The following is a 21,451-nucleotide window of genomic DNA, read 5'->3' as shown; positions in this document are numbered from 1 at the left end:
CTGCATTTCTGGGTCACTTGAGACATTTAAACTGCACTTATAATTAACAGCTATTTTTAAACAGCGAAAAAATAGAGCACTGGTAAGGTACAAAAGCATTAAAATTGCCCCAGTTTTGCTTTTCAATAGGACACACCACTGCAATATGCTTCAAGATCAAAGAGAGCTCAGAAAAAAGAGACAGGCCGATCAGTGGGGATAAATTGTTCCCATTATGATGGTGTAAGAATAGGGTTCTTTCAATTGAAACAATTTAATAACCACATTCATTACATTGGTGTCCACTTGGTTTTATCTGAGCAGTTTTTGCATAACTGGGGAGCAAGTTCAATTGAGCTTATTCTCTAGAAATTAAGATGTGCAGGGTTTGACATTCAGAAATTAGGCACTAATAGTCAGCAAAGCAGTTGTCTTGAGATTCCCCCTGGATGTAGCTGGATCTGCCTACCACTAATTATGTCAAATGCAAATGTACTCTCTAAAAGATATACCAAAAAATTTCATTAGCTCATTTCCAGACAGCTAAGGTTATACCAGAGCAATGACAGCTATCATCACAGCTCGGTATTTTCTGTTTTTATGACATCACTTTCACAAAAGCAGAAGTCAGGCAAGTGCAACACTGCTGTTTGTAAACTTTTTCCTTCACTGTCAACAGCAGCGGTGCTTTTAAGGGCCAATCTTTAACAATCCTAAGCAAAACAACCAAGCAATGTCTCCGGAGTGACATTTCCAGCAACACTTTTATAAGGAGAAAGAGTCATTGATAGATTTCCTTCTTCCTCCCGTGTTGACTTCAGCAGCCGACACTTACGTTTTAGCAAAGAGGAGAATTCCTCGCCTGGGCTGAGCGTGATTGAGTTTTTCAGTTCTCAGCCGCACGGCGGAGCGCAATGCTTGATATACAACGGGGCATTAAGAGCAAATCCGCACAAGTGTTCCTGAGAAGAACCCAACCCTGAGCTTGCAGACGATGTGTAAAGCCCACCTTGTCCGTTTCTGTCTGGTGCGCTCTCTGGGCAGGAGCATTTTATAGACATTTCCCAGAGTACACAGAATCCTTTCTTGCATTCCCCCTGCTGCCAAACCCAATGAAGAGTAAAGGACTGTTGAAGCATGCGTTGGGTGGCAACTGCATGACAGCGACATTTCTTCCCTCTCCCTCTGTCCCCTTCTTTTTTTATCAGAAGACAAAGTGCAAAAACCGAGAAGTTATCCTTGCCTCAGTGAAAGCTTTTAAATGGATGGCTTTTCCAGAAACAACAGTGCTTCTCTGACTTGGCCGTTTCCCCAGGTGGGATTTGCAGTATAAAACCATACATGGATCCGATATCAAGGAAAGGGAATAGACTTGTACAAATTCACTGGAAAGATAAATATGCCGTATAGATCAATAAATAAAACCTGGTCCCAAGAAATCAAACTCCAGCATTCCAGACCAATTAAGACGTTATTTACTGCTTACATGATTGCTAGTTTGACGCTCTCCTTATTCATTTTTACACTATAGGCATTTGTTTTGTTGAAAGATATATAACTGATTTGTAAATAGAAAATGATATAGATAGATTTTATGTCTCATAAAACTGTTAATCTGTGCTCCATATTAAATATATACTGTAGTATTTTTTTTTTTAGACACAGCTCTAGTATAATTAAAATAAAGTATGCTGGCTTTATTTTTTCAGTAAGTCGTTTCCAAGCATAGAGCTCAAATAACAGTGCAACTGCAGCATGAAATGTGGTTATAATAGCCTGAGACCACATTTCCTGAAACTAAAACATGGGAGATAATAGTGTGAAGGTACAAATTAAATGCAAATAAAACAGATTCCCCATTGTTGCTAATCCCTGGATTGGATTTCAGTGAGAAAATTAGCTGTAATATTTAACATCTTTGTATAGTAATCATTGACATATTATCAGTTACATTTTCAGAGTTTACATAGGAATTATTGCACAGGAATTTGAGAAAGCCATATATCCACCTTTACACCCTGAATGGACCTATTCTGTGGTAAACAATATAACTTCTAACACAGAGAGAGTTAGGCAGTCAGTTGTGATAAAAAGAAATAAAGGGATTTTTTTGGTAATGGATACGCATTCATTTACTACCACTTGACTTACTGGATATATGTTAACTTAGACCTTGTCGTACATTAAATAAAAAGTTCACAGATACAACGGCCATTTTAAAATTAACCTATCTCTTTAATGAGCCTATTAAGAACACCTTTATTTAGATACAAATTTAGGAAAACTTAGTAATTAACCAAGTTCATAAAGTTGTATCAACCCAGAAGAAATTTATTTGAAAGTCCACATATCATTTTAATTAAATAAATGTAAAATAAGTAAGGTAAATGGATGCACATTTTACACATGGACAGCACTGTTTTGAGGAAAACATGTGGTTGTGTAAGAAAGTTACACCTACCTTTTTGAAAGCTCATTTAGGACAACTTATTTTAACAATTATTTTACTTACAGCATCACAGAAATGTGATAAATTTGTAGCATAGCTTGAGACTTGAGTAGTTAAGTGCACAGTTGGAAAATACACTCAAAGGAATTAGGCAAATCATTTTAGCAAGCCCCGTGTCAAAGATCTACATACTAATATTTGAACAGGAAATCTTTTTCCTATGGCCTTTCAGATGGTGTTACACAAGGAATCATACTACAGGTTGCACTTTTCGTAGCTATGCTTATTTTGACAGAACAGATCACTATTTGATTTCTTTGGCTGTTAGTTTTTTTCCTGACTTTGTGTGTGTTGTGGTTAGATCACAGTTATGAAATTTTGAAATCTGAATTTGACATGTTGGTCAAACTCTAACACATAAACTCAGTTCACCTGTTCATAGGCTACAAATGAATCTTGCAAATACGTGTTTCACCCTTAGCCAAACTAATTCAAAAGCACATGAAATACTGCAAGATCTCGCTAGAGTGAAGGAAGTACTCCTAGAAGCATTTTAGGGAAAATCTTTCCCCTCTCCCTTTCTTTCCTCTTCCTTCCTTCCTTCTTTCCTTTCTCCTTCCTTCCTTCCTAAAGATCACAGACCATTAGAAGATTAGCAAATAATGCAGTGTCACGTTTCCAGTGATGGAGAAGAGGGAATCTGGTCTGAATCCACTAAAGCAAACATCTGCTGGCCTCAGTGTGATCAGACTACTCAAGACACCTGCCTCAGCTCATCTGAATATTATAATGTGAATTTTGGTAACTGAAAACAGGCCGTGGCACAACCTGGCTGTGATTATAGCAGTTGATGCTGCCAAATGTTAATTAAGTGTTCACTTTCTCTTCTGGTTTTGGAAGGTTTTTACTCTAAAGGTGTTGTGGATTTCACCATGTGAAGATATCTGTTTGAGGCACCTCTAAAATACAGCAAGACCCTCATTTTTACCTTTCATCCAGAAAGAGCAGCTAACAATATCATCTGAGGTAGGTAGATGACAAACAGAATGATAAATAAAAGCTACTCCTGAAGCATCAAACACTGGCATTCCAGGACTTTAAAGATATCATTTGTTGCTCAAGTGATTGCTAGCTAGAGCTTCTGCATGACTTGCAAACCTACTGCAGGGCCTTCTCAAGAAAATCACCGTATCAATGATGCCATTGTTATTCATATGAAGAAAATTCCCCACAGACAGATGAAAGCATGTGAATCCTGCACTCAGTGAAAGCAGAAATTGCGGTTTAGTTGAAGAAAATGGCAGTGCCCAAACAAACAGGGTGTTCTCCTCCCTGAGGAAACGTATCTCAGCAGTCCTGATGCCAGCCAAGATGACAAAAGAAGGACAAGGCTTTGGTATACCCCAAGGATATGTGGCTCGCTTTCCTTGTCAGCTTGCTCTCAAAAGCTTCTCATACACCAGGACAGTTCCCACACCACTTTGATAGCAGAAATCTATTAAATTATGAGGTATAAGCCTCTGTTTTGCTCATCCACCCTGCTCAGTTTCTGACCGTACTTGTGCTTCTAGCCCCGCTCCAAGGCTGCTCCTTGAACATCCAGCTCATGGCCAAATTACCCAGAGCAGCAGAGGAGCATTAACCCTGGGTGACATTGCTACTCAGAAAATTTTCCCTAATATTTCTTGCAAAAGGTGTATCTGCACATTTTTTGCCAGCTGAGGTGCTGGTCTTTTCCAGGATTCCTGTATAACATCGGTGCTCCCTCTTCTTTCTTCTGCTTGTTCAGCTCTTCCTTCTGTACGACAGGATGCACTGTGATTCTTATCGCTACTTTTAGAGTGCGGCTTCTACAGCCTTTTTGGGGTATGCTGTGTTCATGGAGTTCTTTTTAGTTAGTGGTAACCATTACACATTATTCCTACTGTCTACGGTTGGTACAAGTGGTTACAGAAGTGTGGGGTTTTTCTATATTCTTTTATACCATCCTTTATAAACAAGCTGATCTCCATGCCTATGAAGGAGCAAGTGATGTGCTTTTGCCTGAGTTCAGGCCAAATCTTGCATTTTTAGGGACACTGGAAGTATGAGGCTGAAACAAGCCCATTTTTTATGATGGTGCTTGGCTTGGCTGAAAGAGGAAGAAAACATGAAGAGACCATGGACAAAATCACTGATGCAGAATTTATGCAGAAATAAACGGCAAAACATGTGGCACCTGACTTGGATATTAATAAGCCATTTGGCATATTATGGGATGGACAGGACCTGCCACATCGATCATTTGGATGTACCTGGCCATGGTGAGGTACCACTGCAAACAGTTTCTCATTCTGCTTCTGGGCTCACAATCTCTTCTGTACCCTTAGCAATTAAGCTGCAATTAGCTAATGAGTTGAAAGCTTACTAGGACATGTACACAGCCTTACCATGACCAAAAAAGCTCTGTTTCTTGGACGCCAGGGTAAAAAAAAAAAAAGCAATAGAAGATATATTCTTACGCTTATGTCCTTATATTTACAGGTATCTGTGGCAGCGATGGAGTCCGGCTGCATCCCCAGCTCTCATGGAGGTGGTTGTACCAACCAGCCTCAACTTTACAGGCAAAAGAAACTTTGCTTTAAAAGTTTGTGACTGGAGTTTCGGACTTGTGGCAAATAGCTGTCACATCCCAAAAGGCCAAGGAAAGTCAGCCTAAGTCACCTGACAATATATGAAAGATGAGCTGAAAGAAAAGTTTTGAATTTTTTGCTTTTAATGTATTTTTTTCCTTTTTTTTTTTCTTCATGTTTTGCTTCTTCCTGACTGTCAAAGGTCACAAGTATCTCAGAACAAAGCGCTTTGATATTATTACTAGGAGTACCAAACTGAAATGGACTTGCATCTCATTATATTGCTGAACTCGAGGGAATTTGTCATTTAGACTGTCATCGGCCTGGGAACAGAGGTTGTGAACAGAAATATATTCTTCACCATGCATTGTCAGCTTTGATGTTGTGGCTGTTCAGTTTTTGTTTTATTTCTATATGGTTTTGAATGGTTTAAATTATAATTTGAAGAAAGACATGTCAATCTAAACTTGAAATACAACATTTTAGTTGTTTCTAATGCAGTAAATAGTATTCTTTTAGTCTGGTCCTGGTGTTGCAATATATTCACAAGCCTTCTCTAGAAGGCTCTTTTCCTTCCAGAAAATAGAAAAATGAAGCAAAACAACTGGTGAACGAAAAGCTGAACCTGTGTGAACAAATTAAAAAGCAGTGGAGCAAGCATCAAGGTTTTGGTCACAGGAAAAATCAGTTATTGAGTTTTCTTTTGTCAGAAATAAATCTGTCATACCTAAAGCTCACCCTCTTTTTTCTTCTTCTGCTTTACATAGGTGCTTCTGCAAAAGGAAAAGACCTTCCATGGCAGAACAGAAAATCATTGACACCTCTATGCATGCTTGAAAAATTTTTACCTGCATTTTGGCCAAACACTTATGTATAAATAATGAGGGGACTAGTCTTCTACCTCCTTGGTTTGCTCTCTGGAGTGAGACACACTTCTTCTCTGTACAATGGGTGCTTTAAATGCCACCCTCTAAAATCCTTAGTATCCAAAAATCTTACAGTCTTCACCCTTCCATACCTCTCAGTCATCCAACCACCCATGCATTATTTAAGTGTAAAGTTTTCCACTGATCCTAACATAAATTTGAGCAATATATTTTTTAAACCCCCTCTTTTTTCTCCTGTTTTACGTGTTTTGCTATGCCAAGGTTTGAAGCAGAGTTCTAAGAAGCATGACACCACTCCAGTAAAGCTTTCAGTGGTAAACTAGCACACTGCTTTAACCATGGGGTAACCAGTTCTGCCAGTGACTGTGTGTCCAAAACTTACTATGTACACAGTGCCAAATATTTAGCGTCTTGCAAAACTGAGTTGTAGCCCTGTTGTTAGGAAAGTGTCCACCATTCCACACCCTGAATGTGGACCCATTTTCACAGATTCTTTTTCACTGCACTGTATTCGTAATATCAGAAGAGCATTACAAATAAAACCCACCACAGCGTAATCCCTGTTAACACGAAGTCCTTGTTAGGCTCCTTTCTTTCACTGGCTTCTTTAATTTCAACTCCATTGTGGATAAATATAGAAGTTTCGCCTATGCTGAAGTTCATATTAATGAAGATGTTTGCTTCTAAATGTTCTCGGCATCATGAAGTTAAAAGCAATTTAAATACTCTGCATAATAGGGGCTTTAAAATTTCATACTGGTGGACATGCTAACATCAAAATTAAATTTGTGTGGAATGTTATTAAAAGCTTTCCAGACAAAAGCAACCATTTTATCTTGAGATCAGGCATCATCCTTCTAGCAGCTGTATATCAACATTTTTAACGGTTGGACTCAATGATCTTAAAGGACTTTTCCAACCAAAATGATTCTGTGGTTCTACGGTTCTATCCCCTTGAATGTTTTTGGTAAATCACGGATTTTCCAGTCTGGAAATCTAGTCTAGTCCAGTCTGCATAGATCCTGTATACATTTCTGTCTTGGTAGACCCTGGGATACAGGTCCTCTGTCACTGCCTGCAGTGATTGCAGGAAGGTTTTACCTTTGGGAAAGGTTGAACTTTTGCTCTGAGAAGGTACGAAGACCACGAATTATTGTTCAGGTGTCTTGTGGATCAGAGTTACTGAACATCTGTCCGTCGATCCCCAGGTATGACAATAGTAGGCACTCTTGTCTTAGAACTGATGCAAAAAAAAAATCTCAAGACCTGGGGAGAATTGAATTTTTTTTTTTAATTTATTTTATTTGCTGGCACTTAATCTTGAGGCTTTTAGTTGCACTAGATATAAATGATATTGAACAAATAATGCCAGATAGACCATTGCATACGTGTTGCCACTACATCGGTGCACATTGTATATGTACATCTGGATATTGTACCTGCCATACCTGTAATTGTACTGTAACTTAATTTTTCTCTTACCAGTGCTCATTTAGGTGGAAACACTCACTAATTTATGTGGTAGGCGTGGGTTTTACTCCATTAAGTGGTTTAATATGCTGAGATTGGATCACTCATATGCTGCAGTTTTTCTACCATTATGGACTCTTGGTATTAGCAGTTTTGGATCATTGGTCACAGCAGTTAACAGAGAGATATCTACTCTTTAAGTTAAAATTCAGAAACTTCTCCTTTTCAGAGCACTTTAAATCAAATTTCAGTTTTATAAGCTTTTTTGTTGGTTTAATTAACTTAAGAATTGTTTTCAATAAAGCATTTTACAGGTGCCATTGTATAACAAAGTTGTTTAAGAGTATGGGAAAAATGCAGTACAAGAGAAATGCAAATCTGCATAAGCCTCATTGTGATTTAACCCTTTTAGAGTAGAACATAGCATAAAGGGCTTGACTTTTTTTTCCCCCTGCAAATGTATATAGACTGCACACAGACTGAACCCCTCACTTATCCTACAGCCTTGGCAATAATGTGTTCAGTTAATCTGCACAATGTAGAGTCATCCCCTCAAAAAAGTAATTCACTTCTTTAAAAACTAGGAGGAAAATAAATATGGTGCAGTAAAATTGTTGAGTAGAGGAATCTATCTGGACATTTCACAAAACATTTCATTATGCTGATAATTCCCAGAAGTGCTCTCAAGAGTGCTTTAAGCTGAGGATTACTGCACTGGATCTGATGGACTTTTTTTGTAGCCCCTTTAAAAGGCAGTGAACTGTTTTTCTATTTTATTTAAATAATGCCCCTTAAAATGGATTTTTAGAGGTATAATAACTCCTTAAGAGTCAGTTATGCTAAACAGTTTCTCTTGATAGAAATGTTGTAAAACTCGTTAACTGCACAATTTCAGATGCCGGCTTGGTGAACACTAACTGACATGTGAATGGCCAGAGTTTGTAAAATAAATTGAAATAGTTGTTGTATCACACAGCTAGCAATGCACAAGCTGTAGGCCACAAGGGGCTCAAACCTGACAGAAAATTACTTCAAGATGAATGAAAAGTGCTTGTTTCTCTTTATTAGTTTTTAGAGAACAATGAAAATGTTGAATTGTTTACAGAAGGGTTGATTAAATGTGGTCAGCAGGGCCATGTCCCTACTGCTAACTGTTAGCCTTCCCAGCCCCCAGCCCCTTCCCTCCACCCCATGCATCTTCTTATAGACTATTACGGTCACACATCTGTGTGTGAAATGTGCTCATTTTGACATTCCTCTGCTGCTCTGAGCTGTTGAGGCCTTTGTTAGGTAAAACACTGTTGTCAAGCCTAACAAGCAGGTCATGCAATTTGCTGGACACTGCGGCAGAGAATAACCCTGCTATGAATTGCTTTGGTGTCTAACAATGCTTGGTTCAATATCAAAATACATATGTTGTTTTTTTTTTTGCTTTGTTCAGTCCTGATACTTTCCATATTTTGAAGAAATACATATTTTGCATTTAAAAAAAAAATAGGTTTGACATGACAGCACACTGTTTGTTTTATTCTTTTGCTGTTAGATATATTACATTGGGAGGGGGGAAAAGAAACTCTGTCTGTCCTTTTGTGGCCTAAATTCACATTCTATGTGGTACTATATGCACAAAGAGAAGATGCATCGTCCCATACCATATTCCACCAGATTATTTGGTCTGCTTTCAGAGTAATTCAAATTAAGGCCGCTTTAGGAGAAGTGGTATTTGCACAAGATGACAACAAGAGAAAATGTCCCTTTGAGGCAGTGACTTTAAAAACAGCTTCTTAAAAATCAGGTTCATTTAGCAGCAAACAGGAGAATAAAAAACACTGGACAACTTACTATGGTTGTTGAAGAAAACTGTCGTCTTTTTTTCCATCCACCCTATTCCATAGCCTTCATCCCTTCCCCCTCTCCCCCAGAAGAAAAATCAACCACTAATGTGCAAAGGTTTGAACGCCATTTGTGGTAATCTGTCACTTTACACAGTGTTCCGCCCTGATGTGAAAGCAGGATTTTCTTCTTTTTTCCAATCTGCAGAACATGCTTTTTCAGGCCTATTATGTATATAAACAATAGCATATGTAATTACCTTTCTGGGGTGGCAATCATTTCTCTGCATCAACAATTGAGGTTCAGGCAGCCCATCCTGCTGCCCCCCACCTCCAAATAAAGGATATCCTAAATATATGGAAAAAAAAAAACACATTTGGGGATCAAATAAAGGCTGCTTATGTCAGCCTGGGAAGGGACAGATACTATCACTGCAGCCTTTAAATGTCAGCATGATCTTTTTTTTCCTAGCAGTAATTGCTTTACATTTTTGTTCAGATTGAGTCATTTCAACCTTTGCCTACAAGCCAGTTTTTGCACCCCACCTCCTTACACTGAAAACTTTTGCACTTTTGCTAGGGTGGATTTCCTTGGCAATACTGTGGGTAAGAAAATACCATACCTGTCATGTCAAAGCTGTTGGAGGGTGCGAAACGCTGAGTTTCTTGTCTTGCTTCAAGCTACGAGAGGTTATGGTGGTGGGTTGAGAGAGTGAGGGATGAAGGAGGGTTTTTCTTTTCTTCCCCCCATTATGTGTCCATCCTGTTGTGCACAATTACAGTCCTCAATATTACTGAGGAATATCCGAGGACATCCACGGACCCATCTGTCACCCATTTCACTGCGTCTGACAATTTAACCCACTTCAAGATTTCTACTATTGCTTTAAATCAAGGATCTGACCCTGCAAATCATTATAGGATCACAGAGTTGTAGAACGTCCTGAGTTGGGAGGGACCCACGAGGATCATGGAGTCCAACTCCTGTCCCTGCAATGACAACCCCACAGGTCACCCCGTGTGTCTGAGGACATTGTCCAGTCTCTTCTTGAACACCATCAGGCTGGGGCTGTGACACCTCCCTGGGGAGCCTGTTCAGTGTCCAGCACCTCTGGGTGAAGAACCTGTTCCTCATATCCAACTGACCCTCCCTGGCACATCTTCTGCCATTCCCTCGGAGAGATCTGTGCTGAGATTTCAGGCCAGGCTACCCCAGACCCCTTAACCCCATTCTGTGAGGATGGTCCCATTCCTGGTCCTCTGTTCAGAGACCCTGGGATGTTCTTGCTGCCTCCAGTGAGAGCCGTGCATGGGTAGAGTTGCAATGAGAGCAGCGCCCCAGTGGTCCCAGTAGCCAGGAACGGAAGCTCATGTAATTCAGGCTCATTAGAGCAGCTTCATCATTAAGGAAATTGTCAGTGCAGATACTGCCCAAACACATGTTTACAAAGGCAGTCTGAACTACCATTTATACCTGGGATAGTGGAGGGTGTGATATCGGGGCTAAAATGAAAGTCACACATCAATGTGCACTTCTTTTTCGCTGTTGATGTAAATTAAATTTACAAAATAAAAGTCTGTTCATCCAGACAATAAGTGCTTATATTTGAATGGGTGTCTTTCATCCTTTCTCAAATAGGTTTCAGTGAGGACTTTCCTGAGCAAAGACAGTCTTAAATCTATGCTTAATTCTCAGGAATCAGGGTCAAACTGAAGTCAGTTCTTGTAAGTTCCTTTTGCTTCTGACAATGTTGGTGTCAGCGTGTCTAATGAGGTACTGCTAATGCAGATGTGGTTAAGCGAAAGGTGGTTTAATGATGACTCCTTCACGCTCTCCCACACCCTGTGCACTGTGAGGCTAGCTGCATGAATGGCCTCCATGTGTTATATGCTTTTACGAATCAAAGAACAAAGGGAGGAACAGGACCAAGAAGAAGGATAAACAAAGCATAAACTCAAACGTTTAGAGCAGCATCCACTTCTTGTCTCATATATACAGTCATTTTATTGCTCACAAAGATGTTAACTGGCATACATCCTAGTTTTCTATTTATCTGGCAAAAAAAAAAAAAAAAAGACACTGCACAGATAGAGAAAAGAAGCTGAACAGGTTAAAAATTTCCTTCCCTTCTCCTCTCCAGTTCCTCTGCTAGAGGGACAGTGAGCAGCAAATATATGTAGTCACACACATTCTCCAGCTCAGGGACAACACCAGCATATTAATCGAACCGAATGCTGTGAGTAGCTTTCCCAAATTTATATCTGGTGGTGACGTCAACGGAGGGCAATAAGAATTAGTAGAAGTCTTTGGGTTTTGTCTGCCTGCTAATGGATAAAAGAGAAATGAAAAGCTCCTACAAAATGGAGATCACAAACAGGTCTGCTGGGGAATACAAACACAGCTTTGAAACCTTTCTTTTGCTTTCAATAGCCGTGAACATAAATCACACAAGCCAAGCCAGGGGAAATATTAATCCTGCCACCAGGATCTGTCTCTAACTCTCTTCCTCGCCAGTTTGAGTAGGTGGTTTTAGAGTTACCCCAAGTGCTGATTCCATCGTTGCTTAGACTGTTGATGAGCTTTCTCCACAAGAAAACATTTTCCCTTGTCTCAGAGATGGTTCTGAGGGCAGTGCTCACCTCTCCATCTGTGGAAATAATACCTTTATAAGCTTTGAGCTAAGGTCTGTTAATGGAAAGGGGGAGAAGGGTATACTGTGACGTGATGGTATCACCCTAAGGTGGTGGTACCTTAAGCTGGTGTTACTTGCCAGCTCATCTCCAATTATAGATCTTCTTTACTATACCTTCTTTCCTACAAGGATCTCAAAACACTTTACTTGCATAAATCAAGACCCTAGCCTCAATATGCAATGGAAAAGTATTCATACACCCGTTTTCAGATGAATATACTGAAAAGCAGAAAAAAACAAATGTCATTATCAAGAACACCAGAAAAGTTGTTGTTAAAGCTGGAAATGGAAGGGAGACTGGAAGAGCTCTCGCTCTGCCCAAAGCGTTGCTTATTCTGAAACCTAACTGAGAACTTCAGGTTACATCCCAGCTGACAAGAATCACTACTGAACTTTTTAACAGAAACATCAGCCTGGTCAGGAGCTTTGTGTGTGATACACAGTATTGTTTGTAGTGCAGGGTGAGGATGTGATGATTTCATCTCCCCTAATCCGCCCCCTAAAATTGGGAGTGCCTCCAGGGTTTTTTAAGTAGTGATGTAGTTTTCCCATTTAAAGTAGCATCATGGGGTTTTGTCTGGTGAATAGAGCAAGTGTTGTTTCTCACCCGTTTTTACAGCCCCAGCTTCCAGAAAACACTGTAGAGGCTGCCTTTCGGTAAAACACCAAGACTTCTCCTATCAGTAATTACCTAACAAGGACAGACACCTCGCTACTCCTATTTCAGCTCAGGGTATGTCCAATTCACCAGTCAATGATTTCGTTCTTATCAGCTCAGGCAATGGGTTTTGACTAACTGCATAAACCTGTCATTAAGGGGAGGACAGGTTGTAGTCACTCCTCGGGATGTTACAGCTTTCTTCATTGTTTATTGCAGATGGCGTAATGTAGCACAAGCAGAGACAGAGATGATGAAAGTAAGGTTAGTTAAACACTGAGCTACTTTGTGATTAAAAAGAGTGATAGTATCAGGCCAACAGTTCAAAGGTTCAGTGTAAATATTGTTCATCTGCTTGGCTTTTCAGTTGTGACACTGGTTAGTGGAAAGATACCAAACTTCCATGTAAGACAAACTCAAATTTTGCAGAGGAAAGCCACACACATAAAAAGTGGCCTCCATTCCCCGATGCGATAACAATTACAAATTTAAACCTTTGACCTCTGTAAACATTTTTACTTCTGGTTTCCTTTGCCTATGACCTGCAGGTGCTTTATGTCTTTCCACCGCCTTTTTACTCCAGTTTTCTTATCAGCAATTACTTACACAGTAATTCAAATCCAATTTCAATATTGACTACTAGGTTGTAAGCTCTGTGTCAAATGCTGGCTCACTAGCATGTTCTGTTTCCATTAGGAACTTAGGAAATAGTAAGGCTTGGGAAAGGGAAAGGAAAAAATATCTAGCAAGTGATGGCAATGAGTCAATTATGCTTGTGCAGCACAGTGCTCTGAGCTCACATTAAACTCGCATTGCTCCTAGTACTTTAAAAGGAACATTTCTATTAAAAATTAAAACAGGTAAGGAGTGTCTACAGTGCATAACATAATTTTTTTAATTTTTTTTTTTTTCAATCTGGCAGCAGATCACAGCTTTGTCCATCTGCACAGAGCACGTGTCCCTCCTTGAATGATTTCACCAGCATGCTCTAGGCCAACACTAATTAGCCTTCTTTGGGACCGGTCTTTACCGGTCTTTGCAGGAAAGCCCTGAATGAGTCACAGAGGTCACTTGGCCCCGGTATTCAGCCAGCTGCGAGCATGGTGCCTGGAGGAGCTGCTTTGGTGATGCTACACAACAGTGCTTTACTGAAAGTGCAGGACCAGCCCTGGCCAGGTCAGACTCAGAACCGAATACGTTATGATACGAGTGCACGGATGTCACTAGAGTGACATGGGAATGAATTTTTACCTCTCGGGTTCAGCATCACAGCCAGCAAGGCATCAACAGGATGGTGAAGTATCTCCAGTTATCTCCCCGGTGTTGTAAGCTCTTGGGCATGAAGAGCAGATGTTTTGGTCCCACGTTTGTACAGTACCTAGCACAAAGGGGTGCTGGCCCCTGGCTGCTCTGCAGTGTGCCATTTCAAATACTTTTAGCAGTAGATGAACCCGCGTTGCTGAGTTTGCCAGTGTTGCAGGAAGCAACTGTGGACAACGGTCTATAATTGTCTATAATCAAAAATTTGTTCCACTGATGGTCTTAACTTCTGCTATGGGGAGCAGCCAGGGAGAAGATCCACCGTACCACCAGACTACCTCCCTGCTCTCTTACATAGCTTTCTTTTGTAGTGTGGATTCTCCTGATTATTAAACAGGGTTTGTTCTGTGGGTGTATTTCTGTCATCCGCTCTTGCAACCACTTTCTGCCTCTCCAGAGGTGTCCTCAAAGAGAACATCCTTCTGCTTCTACGTTATACCCCTCCTGGTGAACACTCACTAGTGTGATCTAAGGGATTTCTCGGATATTTTCTTCTGATCACTCCCAATTTGGTTAAATGTAGGGATTAAAAATGAAAACTTTCCATGCTGATGATGACCAATGTATGGAAAACATCTCATATTCTTCTGTTTAACAGCACCACTGAAGGTGAGAACAGCATGTCAAGGTCTTGTGTGCAGCTGCTTGACAGGTGGCTAGCAAAATAACCTAGTGTTCTGATATCACTTTTAAGGATAGATAAATAATTTTGTCAGGTTTGCAAAAAAGTGCTCTGCTTTCCTTTCTACCTGGATATTTATTAGTGACTGTCCATGTTATCTGTGCATCACTGATCTCGCCTGAAAACACTGGATTAATTGTTCCACATCTGGAATTAAAATGCATTTATGCTGATAATAATATGAAAAAAATCAAAGTCATTGATCTGAATTGTGTATGTATGTACATCAGATGGTCTGGCTGATGTTCTTAGGACAGCTCTGCTTCCCCAAATCCTTAGAATAAATTTCTGCTTATTGTATGTCAAATGCTGCTATCACTTTTGGAAGTCCTTGTGTGAAAGGCAGCAGAACTCTGACACTTTTTAAAGATTCGGTATTGAAACTTTTTGTGTTTCCAGAAAGTAATTCCTTCTTTCTCATATGAAAGTTCAGGTCCTAATTGCATCTCATCACACCAGGCACTGAGAAAAATATACCAATGTTGGGAGACCCTGCAAGCACTTGAGTCCTCTATCTTTGCTACCATCTACCCCACAGATGTTTTAGAGGCAGTATAATCTATTCATGTGAAGTGAATCTAGATGTAGCACCAGCCAAATAAATATCCAGGAGAATTTCTTGAACTATTTGAGTAAACAGCCTAAGAATCTGCACTGCGTGCTGAAGTTTGTCATGTAAACAACCCTGCAAATTTTTGCATTAAAATTATGAGAAGCAACGATAATAATTACTAACTCACTTGTCTGTCAGAAAAGATCCCCAGTATGACCCACCCATTTTTTTTCCTTACTAAAAATGTACTCAGTGTCTTCTCTGTCCCGGAACGCCGTCTCCATTTACAGGGCTGGGGTCTTCTCCAGCTGCTGAAGTTGTGCCTAATTTTGCCAGGAGAGCAGGCTGGACCCCTTGCAAAGCAGTTTGCTCTGACATCTCCTGCAAGGCTTCCAGCCACACTGCCCTATTGATCTGTTCCTCGTCAGGGGCGGGATGCTCAGCATCTCGCTGACATCAGAAGCCACAAAGACAGGTCCTGATGACAGTGATGGCAAGGCAGAAATGAGTGCTTTGCAGAGAATAAAATAAAAGAATAATAATAAAAAAAAAGCAGTTTTACTTAAGAAAATAACCGTTCATAATTGGGCCTCTGTCACTTTAAATTTTAATGGTAATAGTAGTACTGGAACTTTAAATTACAGCTTTCAGTGGCTTCACGCTGAATCTCTCAATTACTCTTCATAACTCCCTTCCCGGAGCGTGTGTGCCATGACATTGATATCGCCGTTCAAATCGAAATTCACGCCCAAGGGCCGGGCTGCGAGCTACATGCTGTGCACGGATCCTGCCCGACTCCATGGCCAGCAACATAGCAGGCACACAGGAGCTGTCTGGGCAAATCCTGGTAGCTTCATGCAAAAATAATTCTATATTTCTGACACTGGTGTCCAGCCCATCCACACTCTTCCCGTGGGGTGGGATGGGGGATGCTCCTGTAGGCAGAGCTTTTGGTGCAAGGGGAGGCAGCCCTGGGAGAGACGAGACAACCCTGCCAGCGATTATGGCTATTATTATTATTATTATTATTATTATTATTACTATTACTATTGTTATTGTTGTTGGTGGTGGTATTATTACTATTACTATTACTATTACTATTACTATTACTATTACTATTACTATTACTATTACTATTACTATTACTATTACTATTACTATTACTATTATTGGTGGTTGTTGAGGTTGGCATTGCACAGAGCTGCTGGAGGCAGCAAGGTGGTTGGTGGGATGCAGAAGGAGAGTGAGGAAGGATTTTCCCTCAAATACAGCATGGCAACACACAGAGCAACCCAAGAGGATGAGGAATGAACAAAGAAGGAAGGAAGTTTCAGATGTGTTGCATGGAGTCGCCATCCCTGGAAGGGTTTAGAAGGTGTTTAGATGAGGGTCTTAGGGACATGGTTTAGTGCTAGAGTTAGGTTATGGTTGGACTCGATGATCCTGAGGGTCTCTTCTGATCAAAATGATTCTGATGTAAATTAAGTTCATATTATAGATTTTCTTTTCTGTTGTTGTCACTACAGGTGGTGTTTTATTAATTAGCCTGCCGTTGTGGTATTTGTGCATAACCAGTGCCCAGCCCCTTCACCAGCAGCTCCAACCCTTAACCGAGACACAAGACAACACTGGCGAGGGAAACACTCGCTTCCATATAACCTGAAAACACACTTTTAAACTCTAGAATGGAAGATGGTCTCAAAATATATTGCTGCAAAACTGCTTGTGTGAGTAACCAGCTTTGAAAATGCACAGGGTTGGTGGTAAAGAAGAATTCCAGTGGACGCAAAGAGGTTATTTTGTACTGGTTGCACCCTACACTGATGGGAGTTAAAAGTGGCTGAGCCTGCAGTTTACAATAAGTGGGTGGGAATAAGAGACCACTTTGTCCTTCCAGTAACCCTGTCCGGATAACTGGAAATCTGCATACGGCAGCTTAAAATCAGCTCAGACAGGGCTCCTATCCATTCCCACTTCAAGCCTGGATGAAAAGCACGAGGATGGAGGTCACTTAAACTCACTCTCTTCGTGCAGTTCAGAGATATTTGCATAATCCAAGCTTTCATTTTAAACAAATTAAGTGCCTGGTACTTTGTGGTTGTGAAGAAACCTCCCCGAGGTGTGAGTGAAGTATGGAGATGCTGAAAGCTAAGTCCAGTGCAGGTCGAGTGGGAAATGGCAGTGCAGAGGAACAAATGCTTCATAAAGTAAACAGAAGTGCAAGAGACGGAAAATTTTTCACATTTTATTAAATCAGACTTTTACAGTAGTTGTTGAAAGCGAAAAACACTGAATTATATTTAGATAATCGTTCCATAAATAATGTGTGTTTTCACAGCAGTCACAAAGTCTGGAATTTATGTGCTAATTACAGACCCCAAATCATCTCTGCACAGATTTGCAATTAAAACTGAAATATTTTCATATACAATGTGAGCCCTGTATTCATAGCAACAGCTAAGAGACATGCTGGTTACAGTTTGCTCAGTAAATCTGAATATTTTATGTTTGAACACAATTGTTTCACTATTGTAGTCCTTACATTCGGTATTTTAAAAGCTGGAAGACTTTAAAGCCTAGTGCCACATTGTGGACTGCTATTCCTTTTAGAAAAAATATACTCAATATAGTAATGTATATACTGCAACAATCTAAGGGAACAAACAATTATTGAAAGACATAGAGAAAGCAAAATTCCTGCGTATGGTTATCTTCTTAATAAATATTGTAAAAACACATACTTTTAAAACCTTGCAGTGACAGCAAAGTGCAGGAAGAATGCAAAATTAGGGAGAACGTTGAATAATTCAGTAGCTTGTTATGTGATTAGATCTGATTGGCCCACACTAAGATGCTGCCCATAAAAATGATTTCCCATGGTAGCATTGGTCTAGGGGTGGAGGGTTTATGATGTCCATAAAATGGGAGAACAAGGCTTACTGGAACTAATAATATCATGGCTGCGCAGAATGATTGATGATCTTTAAAAAGGCCCAGATTGGTTTCATCTTTCTTCAGATTTTATCACTCACTCTTTCTTAGTCACGTGCAATCACTAAGGCCAAGAGAGGTAACAAGTGTTTGATGTATGATACTTGAGCCACTTTTGTCAGAACTGCATTTATTTTAAACCGCTCTTGTATTTGATACTCCCAACATGTAGATGTTCTTTATGTTTATTTTTTCTCCAGCTGATGAGAACAGGCACTCCTGGGGCTGGGTCAAGAGGTAAGCCAAGCTTACGTTAGAGCAACGGTGCCAAAAATCGCAGTAAAAATTAAACAGATCCTCCTTCCTTGCACTGGGACCATTTCCATTACTGATTAAATGGATAAAAAGCTGCACAGGGCTGATATCTTCTTGGGAGAACCTCATATACTTTATTATTGGTAGTACACACACACCTTTCAGAATGCCACTTACACTTCTTGGAATATATTATCTGTTTCAATTCACTCTATCCTTCACAATCTGCAGAGAGCCACAAAAGCTCCTTTTATGTCAGAAGAAATTTCAGATGAATAGGGGAAAAAAATACTTAATTTAACCAATTGGGAAAAAAAAAGGTCATTTCCACTTGTTTCTGAAAGCTTACACATCTCCTCAAATATGACAAATCAAGCCAGATATCTTAATCATTCGTTGGAAACATCCTTATCAGTAACTTATTCATAAAGATTGCAGATGTGTGAGCTGAAAAATGTTTGGCAGGGTCCCAAAGGGGAAAGGAAGAGTATTAAAGGGTTGATCAAATAGCAATGTATTAGAGTCCTGCTCATTTGGAGAGCTTTCCATTATCCCCGTTTGTTCTGATTGGGAAAATAACAGATAAATCAGCAGGATGCCGGGTTTCTGAGGCCCATCACCAATACGCACACAAGTGTTTGTATACACAGGTGTGGTTACAAGACCATACACACACCTGTGCCACACCTGGGAGCTCGTGCACGGCCACGCGTATGGACACGCGGGTCCTCTCGCTCCCAATGATCCTGTCTCCTGGAGAGCCTAATGGTTTTCTGTTTTGACAATTTAAACACTGTCTCAACCCTGTTGCACAAAATCAAGAGCGGTTCGTGGCAATTAATTTCTGCCGTCAATAGCGTTCTCAAACCGGGCAACTCCCCTCGGAACGGGGAGCCGTAGCAGCAAAGGCTGCGCGAGTGAAAGAGCAAGACAATTCATTAGACGACTCTGCAGCAGCTAAAAGTGGCGGGGGATGTCAGCCCGTGCTCCTGTGCTTCAATACTAATGAGAGTCATTGCATATTCATAACCCTAAATACAGTCAGCTTCTGATAAAAACTTTTGTCATCGAAGCTTCACACAGCGAGAGCAAAGCATTGCAGTCCTCGTGTCGTGGCACTTCCACCAAGCCAGTGCAAGAGCAAGATTGATTGTTTTGCAATGCAGCCTGACAGGGAACTAAGAGATACTGCCCCAAGGGTCCCAAAACTAAGCTTAGTTTGATTACAGGGCTCCAAGTAATCAAAGAAACAAAAGAGAGGGGGGAAATGGGGGGAAGAATGTTGTTTTGTCTTGTTGGTGTGTTTGGGGGCTTGTTTTTTGGTATTTTTTTTTATTGTTTTTTAAAGATAAAGGAGGCTCTAAAGATGTAGTTCTCCTTATTGAGTGTTGAGAGTAATTATCTGTTAGGCGTTTAAAACAGTTCATACCAATTTTTATCACGGAGGAAGAAGAATGGCAGGCACCAGCAAACTTGTTCCCATGTTGTAGGAACACTGCTGCATGTCTTAATAGATACAAATCACTAAAACTGTATGAAGTTTCACGTCAATATGAATAGCAAAGATTAGTGAACTCAGCCTGTCAGATATTAAAATCAGCTCTGCCAAGTGTTGTGCTACCCAGAATTCACTTCTTGCGGGTTCCTTTTCATTTTTGTTGTCAGCTCCTTCTTCTTCTCATCATTGTTGCTATTTTTATTATTAGTTTTGAGCAACTACCCATCTACTTTGCTGGCAGTCAAATCCTGGAGGTGCACAGCTCTGCTAGCCTTTGACCCTGCAATACCTGTCTGCTGGGGCAGCTGTTAGCATCCCCTGGAGTCAAAGAAGAGAAACGTATGTTTCAGCACCCACTTTGAAAAAGCCTTGAGCATTTTCTCACTCATAATGATGTCTTCAGCTGGAATGCCAGCACATTTCCACATCTTTTTGACAGGCAAGCAGACTATAAAATATACATAAAATTAAATAAAACAGGACATTAACACAAAAGGTTTCAAAATCTGATTACAGTGCAGGGTTGGATTATTTTTTTCCCACAATTATAAAACCATGCATTTGGGAAAAAAAAAAAAATAAATAAAATAAAGATAAAAGAACTGCACAACTCAAGAGAAATCATGAAGGATTAAGGATAGGGAGTTTTCTCTAAACTTTAATATCTCAGTCATATGTATACAGACTCTGAAAATAGAGAAATCCTGTAGTTATGATTGATTGAGGTAACTGATTATCCACAGATATTTTAAGTGTTGAGACATTAAATTGTCAGCCATATCAGTTTGATTGCAGTAAAACATGAAAACATTGACTTTTGTCTAGTTAGAGAAATTTATTTTTCCCAGAATGACAATCCTTTAAGTAGAAACCAGGCAGCTTGCCAGCTCTCCATGTCATACATTGAAGTTTGCAAATGCAACCCATATTTTCAAATGTTTCTCAAGGTTCAATGAATGGTGCATAGGTCTTTGGCAAATAGTCTTGTAATAAACAGATTTCCATATACTGCTTCAATCTTCCTTATGCGTGGTGTAGACTAGTATTTATTCATCATGAACAAATGAATGGCAGAGACGATGGTTTGCATTCAAGGTGTATATGTATTCAGAGCTCTTCACTTATGTAAAACATTGCTCTAAAAGAAACAGTAACCCTCCTTGGACTGAAGCTATAGGAACAAGTTTGATTAATATGTTTTACAAGCCTGAAGTAAATGCTCATCATAACTGTCAGCAAGCTGACAACTTTCAAAAAAGAGCCTTTGTTCCCAGAATGAGTAATTTGTGTGATCTTCTTTAAGATACCACACTCAAAACCTTAGAGGGAGAAGGTGTTACATTCAAGCGAATTCTACTCAAAATGTGATTGCTGTTAAGTCTGCTTTGTATTCCGGATCCTTGATATGCACACAGTATTTGACAGGATAGTGATTTTTTTTATTATTATTATTTGTTGTTCTTGCTTGTCAGAACACTTGTGCTTTCTCATTAGGCAGAGGTGTACTCGATGAGTTCTGTACCCATGTGCTCAGGAAAGCCACCGTTATCCCATGCTCTGCATCACTTATGT

Source organism: Streptopelia decaocto (genome assembly GCF_964273445.1).
Source record: "Streptopelia decaocto genome assembly, chromosome: Z".
In the NCBI taxonomy this organism is placed as follows: domain Eukaryota; kingdom Metazoa; phylum Chordata; class Aves; order Columbiformes; family Columbidae; genus Streptopelia; species Streptopelia decaocto.
The sequence above is the reverse complement of the archived record's forward strand: the minus strand, read 5'-3'. Positions refer to the sequence as shown.